The sequence below is a fragment of the Rhinolophus hipposideros genome, assembly GCF_964194185.1.
Source record: "Rhinolophus hipposideros genome assembly, chromosome: 2".
In the NCBI taxonomy this organism is placed as follows: Eukaryota; Metazoa; Chordata; class Mammalia; order Chiroptera; family Rhinolophidae; genus Rhinolophus; species Rhinolophus hipposideros.
Genome location: NC_138048.1, coordinates 15,399,322 through 15,423,037, shown reverse-complemented (window position 1 = coordinate 15,423,037; position 23,716 = coordinate 15,399,322). Strand labels below are relative to the sequence as shown.

The 23,716-nt window shown below is 34.4% G+C and overlaps 1 protein-coding gene across 8 annotated transcripts in view; it reads left to right on the top strand.

Moving 5' to 3' along the window:
- Nucleotides 1-23,716, top strand: part of ROBO1 (roundabout guidance receptor 1) — a 1,124,592-nt gene that overhangs the window by 962,957 nt on the left and 137,919 nt on the right. The window lies entirely within an intron of this gene.

Sequence of the window (23,716 nt, the reverse complement as noted above, 5' to 3'; positions counted from 1 at the left end):
CTTTGATACTTTCATGTGATACACTTTAATTTTCTATTAAAGAATGTTTAAACAATAGAAGTGATTTTTTTCCGGTCAAGATGGTAGAGTAGGTAAACGCTGTGCTTACCTCTTCTCATAACACATCAAAATTACAACTAAACTACAGAACAACCCTCATTGAGAATCTCGTGAAGTCTAGTCTGACTGAAGCCCTACAACTAAGGACATACAGAAGAAGTCACCTCAAGACTGATAGGAGGGGCAGAGATACAGAACGGGCTGGTCCCACAACTGCTTGTGACCATTAAAAGTTGAGAGGTATATCTCTGCTGAGTAGCTTCCACCCCTAGAGGAGCGAGAAGTCCCACACCATGCTCCCCAGCCCAGGATTCCAGTGCCCAGGAAAGAAGTCCCCATAACTTCTGGCTGTGAAAACCACTGGAGATTATGACTAACTGAGAAAAGAGGTAGCTAGAATCTCAGCCGTTCCTTTTAAAGGACCTGTGCATATATTTACTTGCTGACAAACTCACTCACTTTGAATCCAGTGCTGGAGCAGCAGCTTGAAAGGCGTCAGGGACCTCCAGGGAGAAATTGAATCTTCTCGCTGCCGGAAAAGGACTAGAGAGATAGCTTTCTTACAGATAGAAGTGCTGGCAGAATCCATTGTTGTTTTTGGTGTTGTTAAGCCATCACCCCTCCAGCATGCAGACAGGGGGCACCATAACTGAATCTCCATTGCTCTGGCTAACACTCTTTACCCGACCTTGTGATTCCCTGAGACTCAATCCTACCCATCTTTTGGGCACACCCAAACCCCATTCAGTGTCTTTTTGTTACAAACAGCCTATCTTGGCTCATGCTATGGACTTTCCTAAAATCTCTCAAAAGTTCACAAAACCCAAGCAAACAGGATTTGGCATTGGCCTTCCCCAAACCTCTTGCTGAGCAGCCCCAACCTCGCCACTAGTAGCACCCAGCCTTGATTTGCAGCCTGGCTTCTCTAGGCACCTCCACGCCCAGTGTTGGTGGCAGCCATCTGCGTACAGATTACTTTGTGGCTTGTTCTAGGTAGCCCTGGGCAGGGCACATTCTGTGGCTAATCTTGGCCTGTGGCAGGGCCCCTCCCGGGAGATGCCAGGGCTGGCACATCTGGCGACCAGCTTCAGATCGAGCCGGAGCATCACCCAGCCTCCTCCGAGGATGACACATGCAAAGGGCAGACTGGGCAGAGACCATAGCCCTGCTGAAGGAAATCCTGCTCTGTAGGATGAGACCTGCACAGCAGCTCCTCCTCTGTAATCTGGACCAATGACCAAACCAATCAGCCTGAAGGTCAATCCCTCTCATTGAAGTGCAAACAGCAGCCAAGGCTCATCTATAACAGGGGGGCACACACAACACACACAAGGGACACACCTGGAGCTCGGGTGACCAGGAAGACTGCACCACTGAACCCACAGCACACCTACTACATAAGGCCACTCTACCAAGACCAGGAGACATGGTAGCCCTAATACATAGAAAGAAAAAAAAAAAACATAGGAAAAAAAAATTCAGCAAGGCAGCTAAAATGGGAATATATAGAAGCATGTCCCAAATAAAAGAACAGAACAAAGCTGCAGGGAAAAAAATAAAATAAAAAATGGAGTCACGCAATCTACCAGATGCAGAGTTCAAAACATTGGTTATAAGGATTCTCAGTGATCTCAGGGAGTAGTTCAACGAAGAGATAAGAAACATAAAAAAGAACCAGTCAGAAATGAAGAATACATTAGAGGGAATCAACATTAGATTAGACGAAACAGAGGATTGAATCAGCCATTTAGAAGATAAGGTAGCATTAAACACTCAATTAGAACAGCAAAAAGTAAAAATCAAAAAAAAAAAAAATGAGGATAGCTTAATGGGCTTCTGGGACATCATCAAGCTTTCCAACATTCATATCAATGGGATACCAGAAGAAGAAAGAGAGCAAGGAATGGGAAACCTATTTGAAGAAATAAAGACAGAAAACTTCCCTAATCTGGCAAAGGAAATAGATATACACGTCCAGGAAGCTCAGAGAGTCCCAAACAAGATAAACCCAAAGAGGCCCACACTAAGACACATCATAATTAAAATGCCAAAGGTTAAAGTCAAAGAGAGATTCTTAAAAGCTGCAGGAGAAAAGCAGTTACTTACACTAGTCAGCTGGATTACTTCTAAAATAGCATAAGTGTCGAACCAGTATCCCGTATACCTGAAATTAATATAAATTAATATGGAATGTCAAGTATAATTGAATAATGAGAAAGGGGGCTAAAAAGGTGAAGAGGAATAAGAGGTCTAAATCTCGAGGTATATAACAGATACTAAGTCATGGGGATGTAAAGTACAGCATGGGGAGTATAGTCAATAATATTGTGATAGTGTGGTATGATGTCAGATGGTTGTTGGACTTACGATGATCACTTCTTTAGCTACATAAACTTTTAATAACCATGGTATACAGCTGTAAATATGTAATATTGTGTGTTATATTTTAATAGAAATATCTTTAAAAAAGGAGAATGTTTCACAAGTACCTTTGTTACAATAACGAATGAAACACTTAAAGGAGTTATTTAAACCTTTTAAACCTAGCTTAAAGGATCATCATGACCCTTAAATATTAAAGATGGTAGGGGTATATATAAATTGTGCAGTTGCTTTTGATTGTTGCAGTTTTCATTATCATGTGTGGTACAGAGGCGGACGACATGATAATGAATGGATAAATGGAAAGAACCTGACTGTGGTATTTGATGCACCTACGTTAGGCCCAGCCTGGCATGAACAAGCTATCATTTCTTGGGCAAAATTCTTAATTTAGAAAATGAACAAAGAAATGAGCATGCCTGCTAGGATATTTTTAAAGGATTAATTGGCTTACTTTGTTCACTCTAAAATATTTATATGTTTCCTTACTGTGAAAGAAACAGTGCCAGACCCCTGTTATGTAGTAATAAACAGGACATTGAAACTTAGTGAAGATATCAAAATGGAAATGAGACCCAGTATTAAAGCAATTCAGTCCTAAATCTAATAAGATGTGTTTAAGAGAGAAAAATTATTTTTCCTACCAGCCTTCTAGGTTCTCCAGCTGGGTCTCTATAAATTGGATGGAGAAAACACACATTAATAGGAGAAAAGCATACACAGGTATTTAATTTAAGTTTTACGTGACATGGGAGCCTTCATAAGAAAATGAAGTACCATAAAAGCAGTAAAACCTGAACATTTTCATACCAGGTTTAATGAAGAATGGAAAGTCATGGAAAAATATGAGAGGACAAAAGGGTATGAGCTAAGGATAGTAAAATGGATGAAAAGTAGCAAGGCTTGTTTGTTTCGATCCCTCTCGGTGGCCCTCCATTTTCGGAGGTAAGGATGCTCTCACATGAGGGTCTTATGACCTGCTTTAGTTTAGGGGAGAAGGGAGAGGTCAGAGAGTCCGTCCTCTGCTTATTGTCAGATTCCTTCATCTTGAAATATTTAAAGTGCTGTATTTTGGGGTATTGTATTCTGAACCCCATCATGTGTGATAAAGTTATTCAGCATCCAACATTTTTGTGTACCCATTATGTGCCAGATACAGGTTAGTAAGGGTAAGTAGAGGGTGGAAGACATTACTGATGTAAGAGCATGAATTTGGGGGATTATCTAGTGCACCACAGTGAGTGTAATGTAAACCTAACCCCTCATGATTTTTTTTTCCTGTCCAATTCTGTAAATTGGAAAATTAGAACATGAATACTATAAACTACTGTTTTTAAACCATCTTATTTTGCAAACATTTTTCTTTGAAGAGATGTTTAAACATTTACCAAAATCTAAGTAGATTTATGATAAGGGATTTTTCATCACTTTTAGTTAACAGTTTAGTCTCATCATTTTAAGAAACAGGTAAGAGTAAAATAGATAAGCATCCATATGCTGATGTAAGAAAATTAAACTAAATTTGTCTACTAACCCCCCCTTTTTTTTTTAAAGAAATAACGCCATTTAAAAACTGCATATTGAGATAACACTGCATCGTTCTTATGGGGTCATACTGATATAGTGATTTAAGAGCACTGAATTTAGAATTAAACTGATAATGGTTTGTATCCTAGTTTTTGTACTTGCGTATCTCTTAATTTTCTCACCAATAAAATGGGGATAATAATAGTAGTAAACTCATGGTTCAGATGGGAATTAATGAAATTGACATATAGCAAATCCTTAGGCCAGTCCCTAGCATGGCATAACATACTCAATAAATGTTAGTTATTTAAAACATACACACCTTGCACTTAATAACCAGCGTGTGTTGAATTAGTTTTATTTGGTTATTATTGTATGGTACTGTGATGATGTACTTTAGGAATATTTAATAGAAAGCGTACTTCTTGTCCTCAGAGTTTTAACAGAGCTTAGTGGTTAAAAGTACGTGTTTTGACATCACACTGGCCTGGGAAGGAATCCTGGTTCCCCTATATAATAAGCAAAATATACATTTCTCCATTTGTAAAATCATGAAAACTGTTCAATCTTTGTGAGGATGAAATGAGATTCCGTTTTTAACACGAAGCCCTCCACAGTCTAAATGCCAGATGATTAGCTATTTGTAGTAGAGAAATGAGAAATGATCACATGCGTAGTTATGTAATATATAAAATAGGATGGTATTTAGTACAATGTATGCTTTTCTCTTTTATAAAAACAATATAGATTCACTACATAACAAATCACCACTTAGAAAATTACAAAGGAGAAGATTAAAATCATTTATAATTTTACTACTCAGAATCGAATAATGGTTTGTTTTCTCTTTTTACAGAATTAGAAACATATTTTACATTGGTCTTTCACAAAGTATATTATTAAGGATTTTGTTTTACAAAGTGATAAATGATTTCCCTCCAATAATTTATAAATATAATAAAGCTGGTATGGTCAAAAGTATTTGGAAATTAGTAGGTTAAGAAAGTTAAATGGATTTCTTTACTACAGGACTCTTAATATGCTAATGTATATTATAATTCTCTAAAGTGTGGCTGTGATACATAGATTTTTCCAAACATAAATATCTTCTTCTTTTTTAGCAAGTACATAATTAAATTGACTTTGGTCTAGTGTTTTATGGAATATAGTTTTGGAAACTGTCACACCTGTTTTTATGTGTTTTTTCAACTAACATTTTATCTTGAGTATTTTGTTGCCTTATTTGTAAAAAGAACATTGTATTTAATGCCTGTGTAATATTCCTTTGTTATGAGATGCCTATTTTAATAAGGAGGCAAATTTTTCTCTTGAGAATGAGTAATGAGGGCATTAAACATTTGAAATTCAAAAAGACCAAGCCTAAAGTAGCCTAAAAAAATATTTAGGTAGGTTCCTATGAGCCAGCATGAGAGGGTGCTAAAGAAAAGGACTGTATCAAAAAAATGTCAGGGCTGCAGTCATTTTTATGTTACTCTAGCAGGAATTGTTTCCAATAATTTCATGGCTGCCTGTCACTCTGAAGCAGACTCTGTTCTTTTCTCTATAAATGATAGACCAACTGCTACATGCCTTTTCCCTTTGTTCAAGATCATTTTGAAGGATAATCTTAAAACACAGTTATCTCAACCAGGAAGTTGCAAGGAGGAGGTTGGGAAAATTTATTCCAGAGGTATTTTAATCAAAGAAGTATTTGTTGGAAATGTGGTTAAAAGTGTAGTTGGCCATGTCGTACAGATAGTAACTTTTTTACCTTTGAGCTCTAGCCCAAGGCTGTAGAAGTGAATTATGAATATAAATAAATACAAATCAATAGGAGCTCTGTTTTTATTATTTCACTGGGAATTTCTGTACAATCTGAGAGCAACTTGCTACAAGTTCAGCAGATGATTAAGTTTAACCTTGATCCTGAGCCAGCAAGATTGGCTTAGTTTCTATCAGCAAGGGATGTAAATTTACTGAGACACATTTTAATTGGCATTTATGCAACATGTACACACAGATGCTGAATTCATTGAGAAATCCTGAGTGCCATCTGTTTCACTAGCTTTGCCCTCTATTAAAGTGCATGGTAAAATGAGAGTGCATCTCCTCGGCTTGCTCATACATTTATCTTACACTATACAACATTTCCATGGTCACCTTATTAGTGTGATACTCTGATAGAAATTAATACTTACTATAATAATCTAAAAATACAGCTTGTTGTCGCTTTCCTTTCATGGGGACTATTTGAGACAGTTTTTCTCCTACTCTTGCCCTTAGTGAAAAAAAACTTCAGTTTCATAAAGTGGCTTTTTCTAAGTGAAAAAAAATTTAGTTTAAGGTAATGCTTAGTATGACAAGTGAGATTACTGTGTATATATACAGAATTATAAGTACTTTTTGTCAAATACACACTTATTTTCATAATAAATTTGTTTCTAAATTTTAAAATATTACTTTTAAAATAGTCATTTTAATACCGCTGTAAAGTTTGACTTACAAATGAACTAACATTTTAAGATTAGTTTGTTCTGTCTTCCATATATAATTAACCCTTTAGATTAGATTCAGATCCAAATGAAATAATCATTTGCCTTCCCTGCAAGTCTTGGGGTGGGCAACAACAATATCCCATCGTGATCTCCATATAACCTTGAAAGAAGATCTGAAACTATCATATGAATATTAATAGGGAAGTGCTCCTGTTTAGCCATGTAGCACCTTAACTACATATATGTATGTGTACTGAGACACACACACACACACACACACACACACACACACACAATAAAAACACTGGTCTAAAATACACATTGGAAAAATATATAAATATACATCGATTTGTTGATGAGATGTTAAGATTGGAATCAAATTACAACTATATTTTCCTTACGTATTAAGTCTTTTACTTTTTTAAGAAAAATCATCCAAGCCATCAAATTATTTTTTGTACTTTTCCTATTAAACTAAAGTAAGTATTCAGTCTTAAGAGAGCTGTCAGTTGTTAGAGCTGTCATAATGACAGAATGAGCCATTTATCAGTAGAGACCTTCTATCTCTGTGACAGGCAGAGATTATGATGACACTGTCTTCAACCTAAATTCATGAGTCTGAGAATGAAATTCCTGAGCTTGAAACATTTTCAGAACTGAAAGTACACAGATAGAGTATCACATTTAAATGGTTGTTAAAGGGGTAGATTTTATGAATTCCTTCAGATGGTTAATGCTTAATACAGTGCTATTACTTAGTATATTAATATAATTCCCTTCTAAGTGTTAGGTTTCTGAGGCTGACCTGGGGGGAATCTATGAAATAAGCAACCCCTCCCTAATGAACCATCTTGAGGAAATCTTGTGTCTGTCAAGGAGTTTTCATTAAAGTTCCAACTAGAGCTGTTTCGGAAATACACTCACTTTCATCTCATATTTACTTATTTATTTTTAATTCAAAGCTCTTTATTATCTTTGGGTTCTGTTCTAGTTGTCAGTGAATAACGATAATCTAATTCGAAGTCAATTGGCTTTCTTAACCTATTTGGGTTATTATAGCATTAAACAAATTACTTAACCTTGCTGAAGTCAGATTTTCCATGTGAAAAATGAAGTAGGCTTGGCCTGAAAAGATCTTTAAGTCCCTTTTAACTAAAACATTCTATTATTTTTTAAAAAAACATGTAAAGTGAGATCATAGACTATAGATTAGGCTGTCTGTCATTTACCTCTCTCATGCCTCCAAAATATAAAACTTGAGAACAACATATCACTATATTCTTCTCCCTTTAATTAAACTGAAAATCTTTTTTAAATGCTCCTGTGCTTTTAAGTGAGTTGTCTCTTGAAAATCCACATGTTCCTGGCGGGCCCAACAGCATGTGCATGCTGCGCAGGCAGCTGGGTGGCTAGGGGTTCGGGGGGGGGGGGGGCAAGTGTGGCCATTTTGCCTGCTTGTGCCACCGGGACATCACACAGGACGTTGGTTCCACCAACTCCTGTACTTTGGAGCATGTTTTTGATCACCCCTGGGAAATTGTTACAACAGCTAGCAACAGCTACAGAAATACCCAAACCTTGTGAATCCAAGTGAGGTTGAAGTTGATGTATTGGACAGGCACAGAGATCCTTCAGGAAAGTTGCAAAGCCCTAGACTTCTTAGCACAGAATGGAGCCTGCCTTCCATTGTGAAAATAATCTCTTATTGGTACCCCAAAAACCAAAACATATGTGCAAGATCATGCTGTAGTTAATCCTGTATAGAAAACAATGGAACTTAAATTCACCAATATTTCATTTACAAATATGGTTTCAGCAGATGAGAGACTTACATAACACACCACATCCTCAAGACCCAGAAGAAACCTGTTTAGACTGAAGAAGCCATAATCACTGTGAAAGGAGTCAGTCTTAGTAGTTATCTTGAAGGACTGATGGCAAGTATTATATCTTCCAATGCTAATAGAGGCGGAGAAGCAATGGAATGGGTAATACACGCATTAAATGCTGAGATTAAAGAATTGACGGATTTGATAAGAGGGGGTATAAGGACACCAATGGCAGCAGCAGCATTTGTAGAGAAACGATGATAATAGTTTGCGTATAAGACCCAGTACACTGGATATCTACTAGTTGGCAATATATTTGTTATGTAAAAGCTGCAAATATATTGTAGGTAGATTTTTTTTTTTGTTTTTAGGTAATAAGCTGAAAAGTCATGTGGTTTGGTTTTTTTGTTGTTGTTTTTTGTTTGTTTTTTTAATCAAAGCAAAGAAGTTCAGGATTTCTAAATAAAATGGATCGTCTAAAATTAAAAAAAAATCCACATCCATTTGTGACAAAATGGATGGACCTTAAGCACATTATGCTAAATGAGACAAGTCAGAGAAAGACAAGTACTGTATGGTATCACTTATATGTGGAATCTAAAAAACGACAAACTCATAAAGCAGAGAGTAAAATGGTAAGTTACCGGGGCTTGGGGGTTGTGGGGACATAAAGCAGATGTTTAAGGGTACAGACTTGCAATAAGTAATAAATAAGCCATAGTGATCTAATGTATAATATAATGAATATAGACAACAATATTGTACTGTAATTATGTAATGTGATAAATATCACTACAATGTTCATCCTATTACAATATATAAATGTATCAAAGGGACAGGTTGTAGACCTTAAATCTATATATGCAATGTTGCATGTCAAATATATTTAATAAAAAAATAAAGATTTTTCTAAACAGATAGAAAAACAGGAGAAAGAAAATCTACATTCGAAATATGGTTTCTAGTTGCAGCTTCTAGTTAAAATTAAATCCTTTAAAACATAATCACCTCTTACACCTCTACCCTATAAAACATGTATTTTACGTATGAACCTTAACTGATTAAACTGCTCACACTGTCTACATGGGCTTTAAATTCCTTTCTGTACTGACTTCCCATTGTTGAGGACTAAGGTAAGAAGTGGGAAATGGGGTCGCAGGTATGCAATCCAGCAGGAGCTGAAAAGGACTGTGGGAGGGACGATTGCCTGCGGAGGTCTTGGGGAGTAAACTCTAACATATTAGCTGAATCATAGACGGAGACTTAGTTTTTCAAGGGCTCACACATAGTAGAAGTCAAATGTTTGTTTACTGAAATAAAATAAAAGATGACTAAATAAAAAGATGGGAGATCAGTGACACGGGGTTAATGGAGAAAGAGAGTACTGTTATTTCATAGTGTCTTTGTAGGCATGTGTGACACTTCATGATGAAGATATGGGAATGTAGTTATCAAAAACTTAGTTGCTTCAAAACATATTTCAATTTTGATTATAATCTGAAAGATTAAGGTATGAGTTTCTTTTTGATGGTAAAGATGATAAAGTATCACATTACTTATATTGGAGGCAGTGTTCATGGATTAAAATATTAAGAACAGATTCAAAGTGCAGAAGGCCTAATGTATTTGTTACAAATGTTTTTAGTAGTTAATTTTCTAGCCATTAAGAGTACCAAAAAAAGAAACAACTACTAGAAATCCATTTACTAATTTATTTTTTTATTATATTTTTACTATTGTTTGTTTGTTATGTTGCTACTAAGACTGAATTTATTTGTCCATGTAATACTGTCTAGGCTGTTTTAATTTACTATCTTGACTTATAGCCAGCTTTTATCCTTGTTAGAAATGTGGTATTATCTTTCTTTCAAGTGTTACTTGAATCAATTAATTATAGAGACAGGAGTTGTCAATTATTTATAGTGTTTGGGAGTAAAATACACGTTTCTTGTGTCACTTGTCATAAGGTATGGTGCTTTATTTCATCTTCCACATTTCATTGTCTTTTTCAATATGTCTGTGATCTCTTCAAATTCTAGAACATTGTGTAATTACTGGTGTGGTTTTATCTTCACTGGTAGTGATGCTTTTAAATGCCTTTCCTTTGATTCTTTTGTTTCTAAGCAAAGAGAAATAGTGTTGTTTTCATTATTTAAATATATGAACAGCATGGATAATTTGATTGGTAAGGACAATCCAGTTAGTAATCTTAAAATGTTATACTTCCAATCAGAAAAATCAATTACACAGTTGATTTTTTTCTTATATGAAATGTCGGTCATTACTTTTCATTTTTTTGGAGAACACAAAAGAGAAAAATCACTGTGAGAAATATGTGACTAAGAAATGCTGCCACAGCATTTCTTTCATGACACTTTTACATTAAATGATAAGTATCCCAAATTATCATGTTTACATAAAATTCTCTTTTGAGGCAGTGTATTTAAAATGGTTAACCAAACAAAAATAAATAGTAAATAGAAACATGATTGAGAGTTGGAGCAATAATGTGTTTGTAATTTCATTATTTCCTGCCTTTTGGTATTTAGGTCAAATGGGGCATTTGATATTTTGCCATGCTTTTTCTGTTTAATAAATAGTCTTTTATTTGACTCAACTTTTTGCTCAGTAAGACTATGGGATTGTTTCATGATGTCTGTAAGTTCATAACTTCATTTCTATTAAATCATAGGTCATTGTTAAATTAAAAATAATTAAAGCAGGCCCTTTATCTACTTACCTAAAGATACCTGTTGAAAGAGTGAAAAAACCATATTTAGACCTAGGGGGAAAGCAAGGTTTTATAATTTCTTTAACAGAAAAAGGGAACCTTGCATTGCTATTGATAAATGTCCCCATTTTGAAAATAAATGTGAATTTCAATTATGTAGATTTTTAATGGAATTAAACTCTTTGAGATGGAATACACACGATTAAAGATAGAAGCACCAAATTAATTTAGCATCAAGTTTACTTTAAAAGTCCTGAATTTTACAATGTGAAAAATGTTTATTTTTATCTATAGGAAATCATAGTATTGATTTTAGTGAGACTTAAATTATATTGTCACCATGTATACCTCTTTGGTCAAACTGAATTGTCATGAATTGCAACTTAGAAGCTTGTATACTGTGAATAACCAGTTTTTGTACGTCTTTCTAATAGCTGATAGAGTATATATGATTAAAAATCGATAGCTCAACTTGTCATTGTTAGTTTAGTTTTTATTACAACTCTTAGTTAATGAACTGTTGATATGGACAGGGAACTTGTATTATAGATGTGTCAAGGAGCCTAGCAAATATTTGTTAAACATGTTTATCAGTGTATTTTAAATACAGAAAAATGTTTTATTATAATCAGAGATTTTATTAACTGGTTATAAACTACTTGGTTCAATAAAAATAGTTAACAAGTTTCAGCACTTAGAAAATAAAAAGATTGAAAAATAGTCAAAAAAGTAGGAGTTCCAGCTGCTCCTTGTGGAAAAACAAAACCTTATACATTTGTTTAATTTACAAGAAACGTTACAGGTCCAACTGGGGTCTGTTAAAGAAGCAAAGTAATCCAAAGGTTGCCAGCCTTGTAGAGAACTCAGAGGTTTCTTTGTATTTATTTGAGTTCCTTGAAGTTGCTAATGGGTTTATAGTTCTTTAAGTTGGTTGTAGGTATTTTCAAAAACTGGGTAGCTAACATGGTCCCAGGAACCATTTGTTCTTCATTAGAAGCAGAGGTCTTAAAGTCTCCAGAGAATACATTTGGCCCTCTTCACCCAGTAAACTAAGCTTTTGCTGACTTGATTGTTTTGACTATTCATCATTTACGATTGTACTTTATAATCTACTGGGCCTTAGATAATTTACTGAACTCAATAAAATTAACAATTATATTTGATTTAGGTTGTTTTTTCTTTAAATTTTGCAAACAAGACTATACAGCACAGAGGCATCAGCTCAAATTTATGAAATTTAACTAATATTTTGTTTACGGAAGTTAATTCACGTTCATTTATGAGGTCCTGTACCTGCTGGGCCTTTAGGTAGTGGTGCTGATTGTAACAGAGATGAGCTGCTCACTTCTTCAAAGCTGATAATTTTGATTAGTGGTAGTGGGGGCTTTATTTAGGGCAGTGGTCTTCCAACCAGAATACCTGTACCTTTCAAAGATGGATGGGGCATGGTTGTTCTGCATTTTCCAGATTCTCACTTTCCCTGTGTGTCATTCCTAAAACTGATGTGCCTGACAACGTCCTAGCTGTGTAATTCCTCTTGCGCCTCTTTTTTATTTGACCTTCTTTTGCTTTAGAAATGAAAGTGTTCTGATATCCAGAATATGTCTGTGGTGCTCCTGCAGAGGTGTGGAAACCTCCAGGGCAGCAAACATTAGAGCCGTTCCACAGTTCCTTATTTCAAAGCTGAGCACAGGACAGCTTGATCAGTAAACAACAACAATAAGCCTTACAAGCATAAAAGCAGATTGCATGAGGATAAAATTGGGTGGGATTGGAATGGAAATACAACTTCAAAGAGAAAACCAATAATAAAATTTACAACTTAAAATTGTATACGTATATTTTAAATAGACCGCGGTGGGCATCCATTTAATGGTGGTCTTCATTCATCAGATGCACTTAAAAGAGGCAAAACAGCTTTAGTTTGAATTTAATGTTTATGATATGGCAGAAATTTTAAATTTTACGATCATGTAAATTTTAAATATCAGTTTTGAGGTAAGAAAAGAGTGCGTGGTCTTTAGTATTATTGGAGGGAACACTAGTAAAGGGTTTGTGAAGACCCGTGAATTAGGCCTTCTCAGGTACAGTAGCCAAAACACATGAACTGTTTCTTAATTTCTAGAGGTTATGATTAAAAAAAATAATTATGAAGTATTTTTAGCTGCTCTGAACTAGAATTTTTGGGAGGCAACTTGGGCCAGAGATTCTCATCAGTGTCTCACTGGCTGGTTCTAGCCCTACAGGACGGGTATCAGCCCCCTGGGTTGATGACTGAAGGTGTTTTGCATATAGTAAATTTACCTGAAATGTACAGTGAGGTTCAGGTGTAGATAGATCTGTGGAAGATGGTAGCAAAGAATCGGCCTGCATTCTAAACAGTTTCCATTTCCATTATCTGATGTAAAAATAGGAACACACACAAATAACACTTAGCAATGATTCAGCATTCAATATGTATATTTTGATAAAACATTTATTTTTATTGCTTTTTCACATTCCATATATTTTTCTTTTGCTTCTAATACTCCTGGAGGAGTCATAAATTTTAAATTGCATAAAACAGTGTTACTGGTTAAGATAGCGTTGTTAATAAGAGTTATAAAATGATTTGCTTTTCTATTAATTTAATCCCTCGTACCTTTAGTCAGGGCTTGTTACTAGCATGACTCCAATTATCAGCAGAAGGAGGTCTTAAACTTTGTCTGCCAAAGAGCTGAAGGCTGAGAACTCTCCCAAGGGCTGTCTGTAGTTTGTTAGGAAAAGGCAGCTCGCACAGATACACCATTGCGTGATGTTCCTTTGCGACTGAAAACTCTGTTAAATACTTGGCATTATTATCTTGAAGCCTCAGACAGCCTGTGATAGGGGAAGATAAAAGAAATGAACAGATCTGAAAGTTAGGTTGGGGAATACTAACAGTGATTTAGGGCCGATTGTCACCAATTAAAGACCCTTTGTTTGGTTGATGTTTCTCTGTGCTATTTAGACTTCTTTTTTTCTCTATCTTAAATATTCCTTTTGGTTGGTGGGAATGTTATAATTGGCAATCTTAATTATGCTGTGCAAAGATATGTTAGTGAGAATAGATCCTTTTTGTTTGTTTTGTTTTGTTTTAATCCAATAGCTATTTTCTCTGACTCTTCCCAATTACTACGGAGGTTTTAATGAGATCATTTTAAACTGTAAGGATTTTTCTCCCTTGAAACTGTTACCATTAGACTCCCCATAAAATGTGAAAACTCTTTTTAACCTTTCTCCTGGTTAGCTGCTGGCATCTTGGGCTTGGGAGAGTAGAAAAACACCTGGTTCTTTTGTTTGTTTGTTTGGTTTTTACAACCACCTTTATTTCCCAGCAAACATTTTAATTAGAAAACATTCTAATTTTTTTCTTAGGCACTTGAAAATATATGCCTTCATGAAAACAATTATTTCAAGATCTAGCCTTACTATGTCTAGTAACTCATTGGACCACCTTGAGTCCTTTTAACCCTTGACCTTAGGTCCTCACTTGCAATTGGGGGTGGAAGTGAGGGTGTTTATATAATCTAAGTATTATATAATCTAAGTATAAGTACAAGTATAGTACTATAAATATAGTACTATATAATCTAAAATTATAAGTATTATATAATGTAAGTATTAGATTATATAAAGTTAGGATTTTATAAGCTATAGTAGTATAGTCCTTTTAATTCTTGTTTTAAGCTTTTATTATTTTAAGTGTGTTTTTCCAGGGCCCATCAGCTCCAAGTCATGTAATTGTTTCAATCCGTGTAGTTGTGGAAGGCACAGCTCACACTGGCCCATGTGGGCATCCAACCGGGACCTTGTTGTTAGCACCACCACGCTCTAACCAACTGAGCTAACCGGCTGCCCCTTAAGGCATTATTTTTAATGCAACGAACGAAGAACTCCTCCACAATTCATTTCAATGTGACAATGAAAGCTGAATGTATTTTAAAATGGCACCAAAGTGGAGTTCTCTCACACACCACCAAGGAGACACTCAAGTCTGAGTATCTAGCTCTTAAAAGACCAATAGAGTTTAGTACTAAAAATGCAGACTTTGGTATCCACCTGAATTCAGGCCCAAATCCCAAATTTTTCACTTACTAACTACATACAATATATAGCTGTAGGTGCTAGGGAAATTTATTCAACCTCTAAGTTTGTCAGTTTAACACTAGACCTGAATTCTTCTGCACGCTAGCCCCAGATGGGGAAGTGAAGTAATCTCTTTATCTGTTTTGCATATTAAATTTGTGTCTAAAATTTCAATTGAAAGCATTATGTGACAAAAGAAGAAAAAAAAGAGAGCAAAAAAAACCCCCAAACCCCCCAAAAAACCCACTTCAAATAAGTGCTTTGAAAGCAAAGATCTATGTCTTGTGTATCTTATTAGCCACCACCTCCAAACACAGAACCTAGTGCTTTTATTGAATGAATAAATTAGTGAATCACAGGTAAATCCTTAGGAGTTTGGTGATTCAGCATTTTTCCAGGGAAACTTTATTATGCTTTAGACAGTTTGTAAACTTCTGAGAATTTGAACTCTCTGATTATTCTAATTATGTAATAATATTTACTATGCTATTGATTCTCTTATACTTAAATAGTAAGTTAACTTAATCTATCGCCCTATAATGTCCTGAGTTGTTTTTATTCTCAGAACAAAATGACTGAGTGAGTTTTTATTGTAATTTGCCACTAAATATGGATGTTGTATCAGTTATTAGTGGTCATATATATAATCATGTTTGTATATATGTATGCATATATATATGTATATATACATATATATATATATATATATATACATACAATCAAAATACATTAGTTTTGTTCCAGCTTTTTAGTCAGTTAAAAAAGATATGAAATAATATCCACAAAATAAATTTCATATTATTTCTATACTCTCAAATTATGCCACATATATAGTTTTCCTACTCTTCCTCATGGGAAGATTTATTTACATATTCTATATTTATCCTCCTGCACCTTAAAAGTGGCATGCCCAGTTACTTAAATAAAAAATCTGGGTATCATTATTGATATCTTTCTCTCCATCAGTTCAACCTCTCAAGAAGTCATTTTGATTTTTACGTCCAATGTACACCTCTACTCTGTCTCCCTTTTCACCAAATCCAGTGTCATCAGAATAATATGAAACCATCATGTTCCCTTTAATTACTGCTATAGTCTTCTATTTGGACTCTCCACCTCCAATTCTTATGTCCCTCTCCATTTCATTCACGGAAGAGACATCATGAATATTTAAATATGATAATTCCATCGTGAGGCTGCTGTGTTTAAAAGCCACTGAAGTGGCTTCCCAGGGGAATTAAAATAAAAGGTGACCCTTTATCAGCATATCTGGCTTTTACCTTACCTGCCTACCTCCTGTTGCACTGCTGTCAACTTGTCCCACCATACAGGGTCCCAGTCTTTTCGAGTTCATGTACTGTACTGAGTTTTCTCATCTACCTGGGTTATGTCCTCTGCCTCCAATGCATGATTCTATGATAAGTTTTACTCATGGTCCAGACTTCAGCTTAACTGCTACTTCCTCAGTATTCCCTCACTAACAACCTAAACTATGTTCTTCGATAGTTTCTCACACAGCATCCTATCCATTTCCTTCATGGCATGTATCATCACAATGATAGTTGTACATTTGCATGTGTGTTTATTTGAATATTATCTGTGTACTCTCCTATACCTTGAGCACCATGAGCATAGGATTTTAGTCCTCTTTCATATATGATACCCAGCACACAGAGGGCATATTATAAACATTGACTGAAAACCTACCATGTCCTGGGCATTATTCTCGACACTAGATACAGAGAGTAATATATAAAGACGAATTCCCTGTTTTCATGAGGCTGATATTTGAATACAAAGAGGCAGACCATAAATACACAACGACATTCCTTTGATCCAGGACTCTCTCAGTGCCCGGTGCAAAATAGAAAGTTAGATTTCATGAAAGAAAGACCACATGCCCAGGCAGGGTCCCATAACTCAGATAGCCTCATCTGTCTGTGTTTTTTTAACCCTGCCAGGCTACCCCTGAGTATGACTTTTGCTCTGGCACTTGGAAACCTTCATCAATGGCATTCTTTGTCCTTTTCGTTTGTACTGGCAGCTGAGAAATTTGGCAATCCCTTACATAGTGACTAAGAGTAATACTTCTTTGCAGATGTAATGCCCCATATAAATGGCAAGTCCTGTACAAACACTAAATAATTAGTCTTTATAATAACCTTAGCAAGATGCAGTGTAAAACCCTCTGTTTTGTATGGAAATAACTGAGTCATTGTGAATATAGCTATTAAAATCACAGCATAGTTGAAGTGTGTGTGTGTGTGTGTGGTGATTCTGAAATTTGTGACTTCTGGTTTTTGATTCCTAGATAAATATATTTACCAATAATACTTTATAAAATGGTGTTTTATAAATGTTGCATTTTAAATTAAGTTATAGTTCAGTTTGAAGTGTGTAAAATGCAAACATCTAGTAAGCTACTGACATCTTTAAGTTAGAACATGTGATTTTAGCAACTTGACTTACTTTGTCAGTACATTTTTTTTATGATCTCCCAGACTTCAAGTCTGCTGAATATTAACTATATAGATGTCCATACTTATTGGTGCACACCTTTTTCTGTAATACAGTACAGATTTTAACTTAAATCTAGTATTTTAATAGCTATATTCACAATGACTCAGTTATTTCCATACAAAATCTAGTATGCCAAACTTACCTTCCCTTTGTCTCCATGACTTAGTTGTAATAAATACTGGGGAATACCTTGTAATGTTGTTGACTCCTGACGTGAAACAATGAAACCACGAAACGTTGACTGCAGATAGTCATGAGGGCTTTTCATAGAAAATGCTGTCATGGTGTCCCAGGTCTCTGCAAAATGGGAATGTTTTTTAATCTAGGACCCAATCTGGAAGTAATTCTAACCATTGAAAAACCAGGAATGGGGTGTCCCCATTGCTGCAGCTTCACAAAACACAGGCCTGCGACTGTGTTTACATAAGTTTACTCCTCCATCATATATTACTTTAAGAAACAAACAAATACATTGTTATGAAGTACTTTTTTATTATTTTATAGCTTCTCCCTCTGTAACATTCTGTATCCACTCAGGTGGATACTGAGTGATGTTTGACGTTTATGGATACTATATCACTTTTCAAAATGTATAATTTTTTTTGAAAAAAAGAAAAGAAACTGCTTTCCAAGGGTAGTGAATAAGAGGTTTGTGAAACCTTCAAAGCTCTAGTAGTTAAGAAAATAAGTGCTTTTACCAGCATATTTTCTTCCAAATCTTAACCACAGCATATTTTAAGGCTTAAAAATAAAGTTGCATGCTATAAAAAACATAAGTAAAAAATGACATAATTATTGAAGAGCATTCATAGATATATTCAGCGTCATTTAAAAAAAATATATGTATTTTTAAGAACCAGTCATGATTAAATCATAACTTTATATAGAATCAATGTTTGCATGTATCATTTTAAAAAATCACATTCCTTAGCTTTAGAAGATGATGGTATAGATGGATAATGCCTTATGAAATACTATTTTACATGTCATCATTTTAGTTTCTCTCTTCAGCAGGTTCAGGTATCTTTCTGTACATTCATCCTCTTCTTTGGAATATTTTTTAAAAGTTTGAAAGTATTATTTTATCTTAAGAAATAATAAAGAATTTTGAACACATCTGTACCCCAGATAACACTTTGCTGTTCTGGGGGATGCTGTGGGCTTACAAAGTTACAATGCAAATAGATATAAAAGCCTTTATGACAAACTTTTATATCTAACTCCCAAAACATCTGTCTTAATATAAAATAACTGCAATAAAACCCTATTTTATTGCCATTTTTGACAAGATGAAGATTAATGTAGTTTCTTAACAGACATCAGCATTTATATAAACTTCACTACAAGGAAAATACCGAAGTTATATCATAGATTCTAGGCACAAAGTATGTACTCCGTACAGATGTGTTGAATGAAAGAATAGTGGCTATTTTGAAATTAGATAACATTTATTTATGTCAGCATGTAAGGGGGCATTAAGATCGAGAACTAGAGGTATCTTAGAAGTGAGTAGTATAGTCTCTACTCAAAATTAAAGACTAGTTATTAGTAATTTTGAAAACAATGAAAGTGGTACATTGTGACAGAGGTATGCTGTTACTGAGCAGCTATAAAGTTTCTTTGTCTTTGAGAATATATTTCCTCATGTGTTGTTTCCTCTAGTAGACCGTAGTTTTAAAGAATTTCATTGATTTCTTTTCTTTCCACGGTTGAAAGTTTACTACTACTTGCTGTCAAGATTTCAGTGACAAAGTAGTCTTTTCAGTAGGAAAAAAAAAAATTCCAGGACTACATTATTATCTTCCCCTGTTTTTCCCAAGATACCGTGTTTCCCCAAAAGTAAAACCTAGCAGGCCATCTGCTCTAATGTGTCTTCTGGAGCAAAAAAATTCATATAAATAAGATGGGGTCTTATATGAATTTTTGCTCCAGAAGATGCATTAGAACTGATGGTCCGGCTAAGTCTTATTTTCGGGGAAACACGGTACCTACTTCTAATTAAAAGACCCATATTTAATTAAAACATTTGCTGTGTGGCTTTTTTAGTCATTCTGTCATTGAAATAAAGCAAAATCATTGAGAAGAGGTAGCACATCATACATAATCTGAATAATGAACTATAATTCTTAATATGCTCCTGAAAGTTTGAAGTGGTTTCTTCCAAACATGGAAACATCTAAGAAAACAGAAGAATGCAGAATATATTCAAAAAGAGACAGTTGACTTTCAGAAGGGAAATTTCTCATTGAAGTTCTTTCCCAATGGAAAGAGGCTGAGATATTACTTATATCATTCATTTAGAATTGTGAGCGTTATATTAAGATAAGACCAGATGGGTGGGCAAGTTGCTAGAGAAGGGTCCTTGGTGGATTGGAGATCTGTGCTCTAGCTCTCCTGTTAAATATTTACAAATTCTTCATTCATGAAGTGAAACAAATACAAGGTCTGACAATTAAGTTCGAGAACTCATTCTAGAAAAAGTGCTTCATACCTCATTGCTGAATATCACTGCGGTCACCTTCGAAGTACTCCCCTTGGGAAGCTATGCACCGACACCAGCGCATAGTTCACCCTTACAAGCAATTTTGGAATTCTTTTTCTGGAATGGCCATCAGATCGTTGATCATATTACCCTTGATGTCCTGAATGTCATCAAAATGTCGTCCTTTCAATATTTTCTTTATATTCGGGTAAAGAAAGAAGTCATTGGGGGCCAGATCAGGTGAGTAGGGAGGGTGTTCCGATACAGTTATTTGTTTACTGGCTAAAAACTCCCTCACAGACAGTGCCCTGTGAGCTGGTGCATTGATTGTCATGATGGAAGAGCCATGAATTGTTGGTGAAAAGTTCAGGTCGTCTAACTTTTGCACGCAGCCTTTTCAGCACTTCCAAATAGTAAACTTGGTTAACTGTTTGTCCAGTTGATACAAATTCATAATGAATAATCCCTCTGATGTCAAAAAAGGTTAGAGACATCATTGCAACAAGTTTGTGAACTTGTCTGACCTCGTAAATTCACTTTATCAATCACCTTGTTATGAGGACTAAATGAGCAGATACTTGGTGTGGTTCTTCACACAGTCAATGTTCAGGAAACATCCGCCATTGCTATCAATATTATTATATTGCTAATATTATCATTATCATCATTATTATTTATGTGATATGTGCCACACCCACCCCCAGCCTTAGATTACTAATTTCTAAAAGAAAACGTTTATATCACACATCTCTCAGGCCCCTGACGTCACTGAGACTCTGTAATTCATGAAGCCAAAGACATTGTAGTTATTGCAGTTCACAGATGTTCACCACGTGATTAGGGAACGACATTAATTTTAGGAGCACTTGAGCCTTTCCACCATCGGGTATTTATGATACTCCAGTACACGGATTGATATACAATCACCAAAAGTCAAGCTGTCTGCAATAATGGAGTGGATTTGTTGGTTATACAATGGATTAGACAGAATTGTGTTTTACAGTAAAGTGGTGGCATGGTTTAAGAAAAAAAGAGAACACTGCATTGGAAATCGGGATATCTATGTTTTCTTCAGGTCTCTTCCTGAAAAATAACATAAGCTACTGATGATGTTTCTCGGGGCTCAGTTGCCTCTATTTCATGGGATGGATTAGATGGTGTCAAAGACCCTACGTGTTCTATAATTTTATGTTTTATTTTTGTTCTGAAATTTTTGACAATGCTCTTAAGGAGTGTACAAATATTACACTCTCCATAATAGTTAGAACAATTTCTCTGTAACACCTTTTTTCACTTTGCTCCATCTTCTTAACCTTATGCAAATATTCACCACTGAATTTTAGAATCATTTTCTGAAAAGTCGTTTACTGTTTCTGAGAATTGTGTTAAAAGTGATATTTAGTTTTTCAGAAAGACAAATATTATATATTTTGTTTTAAGGGATAAATTTTAGTTAAAACTTTTTAGATAAAACCTTCCAGAAGATTAAAAGATTTAGTGATCTTATGCTTTTTTCTACTTTAACAGAATGAAAAACATTGGGAAACACTTGAGTCAAATGACATGTACCAACCTGTAAACATGAAACAATTACATGAATATGGAAGAAATGTAATATTAGAACGATCTGTGATTTTACCAATATTATGTTATTTGCTTTTTTCAAATTAATATTAAATCTTTTCAAAACTTAGTTACAGATTTTAGAATTTCACCCAATTCATACTGTTTCATACTATCAAAATATGTACTTTGATTATTAGGGATGCTAGAGAAGATTTTTTTTTTTTTAAAAAGGATCCATATTTGAGAATACATATGGATACCATTGGTTTTTCTGCCAAGATGCTGCCAATCATTTGAATTTAGTTTTTAATCACTTAAATATATACATGAATTAAGAAAATTGGATAATTTAACTAAAAGTTCATACTGTTTTCTAATGTGACACATACTTTACCCAAAAGGAAATGTTCAGGACAAGTATAAGGAAGAAAAGTTGCTTTTATAGAAAAGAAAAAAGAAATCTTAAATTCATAACTATGCAGGATTGCCTGTAGCCAGAGGCAATAGTAGAGTTTTATGCTTTACAGCTGCAAAAATAATTACATGAGCATTATCTCAGCAACAATCTTTAATGGATTACATTTGTTAGCTTTTCATTATAGACTGAAAAACTCAAATAACATAGTAAATCGAAAAGAAATTTTGATTTATCTGACTTAGACCTTTGATATTATGAAAGACATTTTATTAGTCATTGGTTTATTTGAGATACAATCTCAATTTGTAAATTAGATATAATGTTACCTTTGGTTTTAAGCTCACCAAGTAGAAAAATTGTGCAAATTATTTATTTTTATTTGAAACACATTTTACTTTTGCATTTCTCAGGGGCGTTAAATTTTTCAGAGATGTTATCTTAGATTAATAAGGTGATCTAGTAAAGGCACACTGTTAAGCTCAATTATTTGCTTTTTCTATAAACCTTTCATTTTATTTGTGGTATATTTGTAACACCTAATCGTAATATAAGTTTATAACCAGTGAAAGTCTTCATACTCTTTTTTTTTTTATGTAGTAACAGCAGTTCAGCAAGATTTACCTTTGTGTCTATGTATTTTATTAATAGTGTTCAGCCCTGAAGTTAGACCAGTGTGGTGCAAGCATACTTCCTTTTCTCCTTCCTTCTCTTTTCTTTCCAAAGAGGAGGTCCTAAATCTTCTCTTTGAAGTACTGTTTTCCAAATGTTTATGTAGTCAGAGTTGTAACCAAGTTGTCTCAATATGCAGATTTAAAAATTGTTTTGTTTGAGTGTATGTTAGGGCTTACTCAGATATGAGTACATACTTAGTATAAAGGAAGGAAAAGTAGAGAATTACAAGAAAAAAATACTGGATTTTGTAAAGCTCTAAACTTGTTTGAGATTTTGAAACCAAAATTTCAGTGACTTTTGCAGTCACAGTTTGAGCATAAGTTTTTTGTTACATTGTTATACTTCATACAGGAAAGTATTGTTACATGCCATTGGAATGGAAAGACATCCGTTTTGGTACAAATCTGTAGCCTCAAATATTCAATTCAATAGACTGTAAAAGATACATAATATTTATCACTACAAATCTATGCACTTAACATATCAACAAACATTTTAAGTACCATCTTAAATTGGATTACTAAAATTGTTCATGTTTTATTGTACACAAGGGGATAACAAAGTGAGAGAAAGATAACTAACATTTTTCGACTTTTATTGAAGCCTTTGCAAATAGTGAAAGAGAGGTTCTGTTCAAGATTACCTATCTAGTAAATGACAGAGTTATGATTTAAAACTAAGTGGTGACAAATAGTTCATGATTTCTTGATGTTAACAAGGTACAGAGGACAATTTTACGGCATGAACTATTTTTGAAATACATACTTGTTTTATTTTCCACATTTTATTCCAACAGGTACAAAGTGAGTAATGCTGCTTATTTTACAGTATATTAATATTACATTAGTATCCAGTTGAGATTATAGTAATAAATTGTTTTCTCCTCTCCTCTAAAATATACAGTTAATAATATAAATGGGGTTAATA